Source organism: Crinia signifera, chromosome 3 (genome assembly GCF_055691185.1).
Source record: "Crinia signifera chromosome 3, ASM5569118v1, whole genome shotgun sequence".
Lineage (NCBI taxonomy): Eukaryota > Metazoa > Chordata > Amphibia > Anura > Myobatrachidae > Crinia > Crinia signifera.
In genome coordinates, this window is record NC_139219.1 from 4,469,714 (window position 1) to 4,479,568 (window position 9,855).

Below are 9,855 nucleotides of genomic sequence, written 5' to 3' on the forward strand. Positions count from 1 at the left end.
CCCATGGGTAGCATTTGAAACATATTAATAAAAGGTGAATCTTGAATCAAACTGACATATAGATGTAAGCACAGATTGGGAAAGTGTATCTTTATTACTTCCCTAGAACGGCTCTATCCGCGCTTAGCGCAATTAATAGCGAAGAACAGAATCCTCGCTTACAGTAAACTCTTATTCCTAATGCTGTCATACAGTATTCGGCAGTAAAACGCCAATCCTCGCGTACACGGGGGACGGCCACTGGCCTTGCAAATTTAATTTTTAGCTTCAACTAGGCCAGTGTATTGAGCCAAAAAGTATTATAGCCTAGTTTAAATTTAAATTAATGACATTGATATATGCTAAATATTCAATGGAAACGGTCAGACGCAGATGCAGGACGCAGAGGGGCTGGGAGGGAATGGAACGTTGGAAGCGCAGAAGATACTGGCTGGACGCACACGCAAATGACTCAGCTGACTCCATGGCACCATCCTGATACTTGTCAGCGTTGTTGGTGTCCGATCGTCTTAGCATAAAGGGACCAATTTATGAATACTCCCAGTTTTGCCACGTAGAGTATTATGTCTTCTTTGTAACACTTTGTCTCTCTTATTTATCATTAAGCTATGGGCGACAGCGAATGCGATCAGAGGCGATCTCCCACCAATGACTTACTACCACCGGGCCACTGTATTACACTTATTATCATTAAGCTATACGGCGACAGCGAATGCGATCAGAGGCGGTCTCCCACCAATGACTTACTCCCACCGGCACTGTATTACACTTATTCATCATTAAGCTATGGGCGCCAGGGAATGCGATAAGAGGTGGTCTCCCGCCAATGACTTACACTACACTTATTATTACACTTATTTATTACAGGCAAAAGACTGAACGTGATGGTTGGACATTTGTAAAGCAAATGACATGAAAAGTAGTTAAGAGCTGAAGGCTGCTAGTAAATCCTTGAGGGCCGCATGTGGCCCCCGGGCCGCCTGTAGCCCAAGCTTACAGCCATAGCACGACATAATATTAGAGTTACATTTGGCGGGGTGATCAAACTGAGATCTAAGTTTACAGTGTAAGGAAAATGCAGCCAGTATTTACCCTGCACAAAAAGAATGTAACTCACCCAAAATCTAAGCTCTCTGCACATGTTACATCTGCCCCTGCAGCGCAGCAGGGTTTTGCCCATTATAGGAAGATTTTGCTTTGAGATCCATACTGAAATACCCTCACAGAGCGGACAGATACAGCAGGACTGTAGACCTGTAATACTCCATTAGTGGTGCTATAGATTGTAAGTCTGTAATATTATGTGGTGCTATATTACTATGGCTTGTAAGCTTGGGCTACAGGCTACCCTGGGGGCCACATGCGGCCCTCAATGATTTACTAGCAGTCTTCAGAACTTCTTTCTTGTTATAACCCCCTGTGTTTGCAACTTTTAAAATTTCACCTGTGGCCCCTGACTTTCCCTAAGGGCCACATATATAAGATGTTGTGTCTGATGCATTATTTGGTACCTTTAGAGCATTATTATAGAGAGCATCTGCCTGTTTGCACAACTCCCCCCCCCCCCCCTCCTCCCACCTATCACCTACTTACCTCCCTTCCAGGATACTGTACTGTGTTACACACTAATCCTTCCCATCCCAAGTCTCCATCCTGCTCACTCCGGGGACCCCATTCCACAGTCTCTGGGAATATTCTCTACACCCCGTTTCATTTCCCATCCCAATCCTTACCCCCTGCCTACACCCAGCCACCTATAGCATCTAATCACCCCCATCAACAAGTACTGCCCCCCACCCCCAGTCACCAATGTAACTGATGTCATCCTCCAAGAGGAGCAATATCCTGTGAATTAAAGACCCCATGGAACCCTGGTCAGTAATACACTGGGAGGTGGCACACAGTGCACAACGTCCTCTGTTTTGTACCATATATGGGCTACTAGGAGACCACAGAGCAGTTGCCCCCCCCCCCCCCCCCCCATACCTCTGGTCAGTCATCTGGTAAACAGTATGTTTATTTTGTTGTTCCAAGCCTCTCTTCTGAGTACGTCATGTGCAATGGGACTGTGGTTGCCATGGTTATAGAGAAAATTAACCATTTAAAGTAGCCTAAAGACAAACACAAGGAAAAGTGATACTAGCTATCTATCTATTTATAGCCCACCAAAATGATTTATGATAAAACACCCTGGAATGGGGTAAATGGGGGGGGGGGGGTATAAAGGATCTACAATGTCTAGATTGACCATGTTATGGGTTACCACCCTTAAGGTGCCCATACACTATGCGATTTTGGGCCGATTTCACCCGATTTCGGCCCTTTGGGATGAATTGGGTGAAATTGGACCAAAATTGCATGTGTGTGACATCCAATACGATGCACGGTCCCGTGAGCATCAGACCGATCAGGAGGTCGGACGGGCTGCACATAAGATCATGTCCGACCTTGGGTGCTGGTGCAGCAGCGGGTGGGGAGGAGAATCGGGTTAGGCGGCGGGTGCTGGTGCTACAGCGTGCGGTGAGGAGCAGCAGGGCAGGCGGTGGGTGCTGTGCGCTAACAGGTGTTCAGCAGGATTGGTAACGGTAACCATTAGAGTTTTAAAATAACCTGTCAAATGACTAGCCGGCCTCACCGCCCATAATAGGATCTATTGACTAAATACTTCATTAACTAATATGTAAACTTAGCTAGAAAAAGTCATTTTTTGTCTTTTTTTTTTTACAGATATCAAATGACAAAATATCAGAACCAAAGGTAAGAGGTAACTTCTATATTACCTACGTTTTTCTGTATATTTGAAATTATCAGAATATCCTTTGAAGTAGAAACTTATCTGAGCCCTAGTGAATTGGTTGGCCTCCTCAGTATAGTCACCGGTCCCTAGTGTAGTAATAGGTCTCCTCAGTACAGCCACAGGTCCCTAGTGTAGTAGTAGGCCTCCTCAGTATAGTCACCGGTCCCTAGTGTAGTAGTAGGCCTCCTCAGTATAGTCACCGGTCCCTAGTGTAGTAGTAGGCCTCCTCAGTATAGTCACCGGTCCCTAGTGTAGTAGTAGGTCTCCTCAGTACAGCCACAGGTCCCTAGTGTAGTAGTAGGCCTCCTCAGTACAGTCACCGGTCCCTAGTGTAGTAGTAGGTCTCCTCAGTACAGCCACAGGTCCTTAGTGTAGTAGTAGGTCTCCTCAGTACAGTCACCGGTCCCTAGTGTAGTAGTAGGCCTCCTCAGTACAGTCACCGGTCCCTAGTGTAGTAGTAGGTCTCCTCAGTACAGCCACAGGTCCCTAGTGTAGTAGTAGGCCTCCTCAGTATAGTCACCGGTCCCTAGTGTAGTAGTAGGTCTCCTCAGTACAGCCACAGGTCCCTAGTGTAGTAGTAGGTCCTCTCAGTATAGTCACCGGTCCCTAGTGTAGTAGTAGGCCTCCTCAGTATAGTCACCGGTCCCTAGTGTAGTAGTAGGTCTCCTCAGTACAGCACAGGTCCCTAGTGTAGTAGTAGGCCTCCTCAGTATAGTCACCGGTCCTTAGTGTAGTAGTAGGCCTCCTCAGTATAGTCACCGGTCCCCTAGTGTAGTAGTAGGCCTCCTCAGTGCAGTCACCGGTCCCTAGTGTAGTAATAGGCCTCCTCAGTATAGTCACCGGTCCCTAGTGTAGTAGTAGGTCTCCTCAGTACAGTCACCGGTCCAGGTCCCTAGTGTAGTAGTAGGCCTCCTCAGTATAGTCACCGGTCCCTAGTGTAGTAGTAGGTCTCCTCAGTACAGCCACAGGTCCCTAGTGTAGTAATAGGCCTCCTCAGTACAGTCACCGGTCCCTAGTGTAGTAGTAGGTCTCCTCAGTACAGCCACAGGTCCTTAGTGTAGTAGTAGGTCTCCTCAGTACAGTCACCGGTCCCTAGTGTAGTAGTAGGCCTCCTCAGTACAGTCACCGGTCCCTAGTGTAGTAGTAGGTCTCCTCAGTACAGCCACAGGTCCCTAGTGTAGTAGTAGGGCCTCCTCAGTATAGTCACCGGTCCCTAGTGTAGTAGTAGGTCTCCTCAGTACAGCCACAGGTCCCTAGTGTAGTAGTAGGTCTCCTCAGTATAGTCACCGGTCCCTAGTGTAGTAGTAGGCCTCCTCAGTATAGTCACCGGTCCCTAGTGTAGTTAGTAGGTCTCCTCAGTACAGCCACAGGTCCATAGTGTAGTAGTAGGCCTCCTCAGTATAGTCACCGGTCCCTTAGTGTAGTAGTAGGCCTCCTCAGTATAGTCACCGGTCCGTAGTGTATTAGTAGGCCTCCTCAGTATAGTCACCGGTCCCTAGTGTAGTAGTAGGCCTCCTCAGTGCAGTCACCGGTCCCTAGTGTAGTAATAGGCCTCCTCAGTAATTCACCGGTCCCTAGTGTAGTAGTAGGTCTCCTCAGTATAGTCACCGGTCCCTATTGTAGTAGTAGGCCTCCTCAGTATAGTCACCGGTCCCTAGTGTAGTAGTAGGCCTCCTCAGTATAGTCACCGGTCCCTAGTGTAGTAGTAGGCCTCCTCAGTGCAGTCACCGGTGCCTAGTGTAGTAATAGACCTCCTCAGTATAGTCACCGGTCCCTAGTGTAGTAGTAGGCCTCCTCAGTATAGTCACCGGTCCCTAGTGTAGTAGTAGGCCTCCTCAGTATAGGTCACCGGTCCCTAGTGTAGTAGTAGGCCTCCTCAGTATAGTCACCGGTCCCAAGTGTAGTAGTAGGCCTCCTCAGTGCAGTCACCGGTCCCTAGTGAATTGGTAGGCCTCCTCAGTGCAGTCACCGGTCCCTAGTGAATTGGTAGGCCTCCTCAGTGCAGTCACCGGTCCCTAGTGTATTGGTAGGCCTCCTCAGTGCAGTCACCGGTCCCTAGTGTAGTAGTAGGTCTTCTCAGTGCAGTCACCGGTCCCTAGTGTAGTTTTAGGCCTCCTTAGTGCAGTCACCGGTCCCAAGTGAATTGGTAGGCCTCCTCAGTGCAGTCACCGGTCCCTAGTGTAGTAGTAGGTCTTCTTAGTGCAGTCACCGGTCCCTAGTGTAGTAATAGGCCTCCTCAGTGCAGTCACCAGTCCCTAGTGTAGTAATAGGCCTCCTCAGTGCAGTCACCGTTCCCTAGTGTAGTAGTAGGCCTCCTCAGTATAGTCACCGGTCCCTAGTGAATTGGTAGGCCTCCTCACTACAGTCACCGGTCCCTCGTGAATTGGTAGGCCTCCTCAGTGCAGTGACCGGTCCCTAGTGTAGTAATAGGCCTCCTCAGTGCAGTCACCGGTCCCTCGTGAATTGGTAGGCCTCCTCAGTGCAGTGACCGGTCCTAGTGTAGTAATAGGCCTCCTCAGTGCAGTCACCGGTCCCTAGTGTAGTAGTAGGCCTCCTCAGTGCAGTCACCGGTCCCTAGTGAATTGGTAGGCCTCCTCAGTATAGTTTCCGGTCCCTATTGGATTGGTAGGCCTCCTCAGTACAGTCACCGGTCCCTAGTGAATTGGTAGGCCTCCTCAGTGCAGTCACCGGTCCCTAGTGTAGTAGTATGTCTCCTCAGTGCAGTCACCGGTCCCTAGTGTAGTAGGTCTCCTCAGTGCAGTCACCGGTCCCTAGTGTAGTAGTAGGTCTCCTCAGTGCAGTCACCGGTCCCTAGTGTAGTAGTAGGCCTCCTCAGTGCAGTCACCGGTCCCTAGTGAATTGGTAGGCCTCCTCAGTGCAGTCACCGGTCCCTAGTGTACTAGTAGTAGGCCTCCTCAGTGCAGTCACCTGTCCCTAGTAAATTGGTAGGCCTCCTCAGTGCAGTCACCTGTCCCTAGTGTAGTAGTAGGTCTCCTCAGTGCAGTCACCGGTCCCTAGTATAGTAGTAGGCCTCCTCAGTGCAGTCACCGGTCCCTAGTGAATTGGTAGGCCTCCTCAGCGCAGTCACCAAGCCCTAGTGAATTGGTAGGCTTCCTCAGCGCAGTCACCGGTCCCTAGTGAATTGGTAGGCCTCCTCAGCGTAGTCACCAAGCCCTAGTGAATTGGTAGGCCCCCTCAGTACAGTCACTGGTCCCTAGTGATATGGTAGGCCTCCTCAGTGCAGTCACCGGTCCCTAGTGAATTGGTAGGCCTCCTCAGTGTTGTCACCGGTCCCTAGTGAATTGGTAGGCCTCCTCAGTACAGTCACTGGTCCCTAGTGAATTGGTAGGCCTCCTCAGTGCAGTCACCGGTCCCTAGTGAATTGGTACGTCTTCTCACCACAGACACCGGTTCCTAGTGAATTGGTAGGCCCCCTCAGTACAGTCACTGGTCCCTAGTGAATTGGTAGGCCTCCTCAGTGCAGTCACCGGTCCCTAGTGATGTAGTTGTCCTCAGTGCAGTCACCAATCCCTAGTGAATTGGTAGACCTCCTCAGTGCAGTCACCGGTCCCTAGTGAATTGGTACTATTGTAAAGCGCACGGAATCTGCTGCGCTAAATAAAAAACTGTAAATAAATAAATAAATAATTGGTAGGCCTCCTTAGTGCAGTCACCGGTCCCTAGTGTAGTAGTAGGCCTCATCAGTGCAGTCACCGGTCCCTAGTGTAGTAGTAGGCCTCATCAGTGCAGTCACCGGTCCCTAGTGAATTGGTAGGCCTCCTCAGTGCAGTCACCGGTCCCTAGTGAATTGGTAGGCCTCCTTAGTGCAGTCACCGGTCCCTAGTGAATTGGTAGGCCCCCTCAGTACAGTCACTGGTCCCTAGTGAATTGGTAGGCCCCCTCAGTACAGTCACCGGTCCCTAGTGAATAGGTATGTCTCCTCACAACAGACACCGGTCCCTAGTGAATTGGTAGGCCTCCTCAGCGCAGTCACCGGTCCCTAGTGAATTGGTAGGCTTCCTAAGTGCAGTCACCGGTCCCTAGTGAATTGGTTGGCCTCCTCAGTACAGTCACTGGTCCCTAGTGAATTGGTAGGCCTCCTCAGTATAGTCACTGGTCCCTAGTGAATTGGTATGTCTCGTCAGTACAGTCACCGGTCCCTAGTGATTTGGTAGGCCTCCTCAGTGCTGTCACCGGTCCCTAGTGTAGTAGTATGTCTCCTCAGTGCAGTCACCGGTCCCTAGTGTAGTAGGTCTCCTCAGTGCAGTCACCGGTCCCTAGTGTAGTAGTAGGTCTCCTCAGTGCAGTCACCGGTCCCTAGTGTAGTAGTAGGCCTCCTCAGTGCAGTCACCGGTCCCTAGTGAATTGGTAGGCCTCCTCAGTGCAGTCACCGGTCCCTAGTGTACTAGTAGTAGGCCTCCTCAGTGCAGTCACCTGTCCCTAGTAAATTGGTAGGCCTCCTCAGTGCAGTCACCTGTCCCTAGTGTAGTAGTAGGTCTCCTCAGTGCAGTCACCGGTCCCTAGTGTAGTAGTAGGCCTCCTCAGTGCAGTCACCGGTCCCTAGTGAATTGGTAGGCCTCCTCAGCGCAGTCACCAAGCCCTAGTGAATTGGTAGGCTTCCTCAGCGCAGTCACCGGTCCCTAGTGAATTGGTAGGCCTCCTCAGCGCAGTCACCAAGCCCTAGTGAATTGGTAGGCCCCCTCAGTACAGTCACTGGTCCCTAGTGATATGGTAGGCCTCCTCAGTGCAGTCACCGGTCCCTAGTGAATTGGTAGGCCCCCTCAGTACAGTCACCGGTCCCTATTGAATTGGTAGGCCTCCTCAGTGCAGTCACCGGTCCCTAGTGAATTGGTAGGCCTCCTTCAGTATAGTCACTGGTCCCTAGTGAATTGGTATGGTCTCGTCAGTACAGTCACCAGTCCCTAGTGATTTGGTAGGCCTCCTCAGTGCTGTCACCGGTCCTAGTGTAGTAGTATGTCTCCTCAGTGCAGTCACCGGTCCCTAGTGTAGTAGGTCTCCTCAGTGCAGTCACCGGTCCCTAGTGTAGTAGTAGGTCTCCTCAGTGCAGTCACCGGTCCCTAGTGTAGTAGTAGGCCTCCTCAGTGCAGTCACCGGTCCCTAATGAATTGGTAGGCCTCCTCAGTGCAGTCACCGGTCCCTAGTGTACTAGTAGTAGGCCTCTCAGTGCAGTCACCTGTCCCTAGGAAATTGGTAGGCCTCCTCAGTGCAGTCACCTGTCCCTAGTGTAGTAGTAGGTCTCCTCAGTGCAGTCACCGGTCCCTAGTGTAGTAGTAGGCCTCCTCAGTGCAGTCACCGGTCCCTAGTGAATTGGTAGGCCTCCTCAGCGCAGTCACCAAGCCCTAGTGAATTGGTAGGCTTCCTCAGCGCAGTTACCGGTCCCTAGTGAATTGGTAGGCCTCCTCAGCGCAGTCACCAAGCCCTAGTGAATTGGTAGGCCCCCTCAGTACAGTCACTGGTCCCTAGTAAATTGGTAGGCCTCCTCAGCGCAGTCACCGTCCCTAGTGAATTGGTAGGCTTCCTCAGTGCAGTCACCGGTCCCTAGTGAATTGGTAGGCTTCCTCAGTGCAGTCACCGGTCCCTAGTGAATTGGTTGGCCTCCTCAGTACAGTCACTGGTCCCTAGTGAATTGGTAGGCCTCCTCAGTGCAGTCACCGGTCCCTAGTGAATTGGTAGGCCTCCTCAGTGCAGTCACCGGTCCCTAGTGAATTGGTAAGCCTCCTCAGTACAGTCACTGGTCCCTAGTGAATTGGGAGGCCTCCTCAGTGCAGTCACTGGTCCCTAGTGTAGTAGTAGGCCTCATCAGTGCAGTCACCGGTCCCTAGTGTAGTAGTAGGCCTCATCAGTGCAGTCACCGGTCCCTAGTGAATTGGTAGGCCTCCTCAGTGCAGTCACCGGTCCCCTAGTGTGCTAGTAGTAGGCCTCCTCAGTGCAGTCACCGGTCCCTAGTGAATTGGTAGGCCATCCTCAGTACAGTCACTGGTCCCTAGTGAATTGGTAGGCCTCCTCAGTGCAGTCACTGGTCCCTAGTGTAGTAGTAGGCCTCCTCAGTGCAGTCACTGGTCCCTAGTGAATTGGTAGGCCTCCTCATTGCAGTCACCGGTCCCAAGTGTAGTAGTAGGCCTCCTCAGTGCAGTCACTGGTCCCTAGTGAATTGGTAGGCCCCCTCAGTACAGTCACCGGTCCCTAGTGAATAGGTATGTCTCCTCACAACAGACACCGGTCCCTAGTGAATTGGTAGGCCTCCTCAGCGCAGTCACCGGTCCCTAGTGAATTGGTAGGCTTCCTCAGTGCAGTCACCGGTCCCTAGTGAATTGGTATGTCTCGTCAGTACAGTCCCCGGTCCCTAGTGAATTGTTAGGCCTCCTCAGTACAGTCACTGGTCCCTATTGAATTGGTAGGCCTCCTCAGTGCTGTCACCGGTCCCTATTGAATTGGTAGGCCTCCTCAGTGCTGTCACCGGTCCCTATTGAATTGGTAGGCCTCCTCAGTGCAGTCACCGGTCCCTAGTGAATTGGTAGGCCTCCTCAGTGCAGTCACTGGTCCCTAGTGAATTGGTATGTCTCGTCAGTACAGTCACCGGTCCCTAGTGATTTGGTAGGCCTCCTCAGTGCTGTCACCGGTCCCTAGTGATGTAGTGGTCCTCAGTAGAGTCACCGGTCCCTAGTGATGTAGTGGTCCTCAGTAGAGTCACCGGTCCCTAGTAAATTGGTAGGACTCCTCAGTGCTGTCACCGGTCACTGTCATTTTGGGGCAGATGACCCTGTGGGTGCACATGCCTGTATTGCATCTGAGCACAGTTTACTTCCATCCCTTACATAATAAAAGTATCTTATTATTCAATGTGCGCAACAAAAGGTTCTATGGAAACGCCAAACTGGTTTTAGTGACAAAAGGTCAATGTTGAAATGTCGACGTGTGTTTTGGTGTTAGTGCTGACACATGTCGACATGGATCCCAATTAATGTAGGCCATACACTTGCATGGTTACCAACCAGAGGCCAGGGGGATGTTACAGTATGATAAACTCCCCCCAATAA

The 9,855-nt window shown here is 51.1% G+C and overlaps 1 protein-coding gene across 2 annotated transcripts in view; it reads left to right on the forward strand.

Annotated features, from left to right (window-relative positions):
* ESRRG (estrogen related receptor gamma) overlaps nucleotides 1-9,855 on the forward strand; it is a 705,684-nt gene that overhangs the window by 85,276 nt on the left and 610,553 nt on the right. For both annotated transcript variants that reach the window (XM_083175157.1, XM_083175155.1), the window contains exon 2: nucleotides 2,728-2,757. The gene's annotated coding sequence lies outside the window, so the exon portion shown is untranslated. The remainder of the gene's footprint in view (nucleotides 1-2,727; nucleotides 2,758-9,855) is intronic.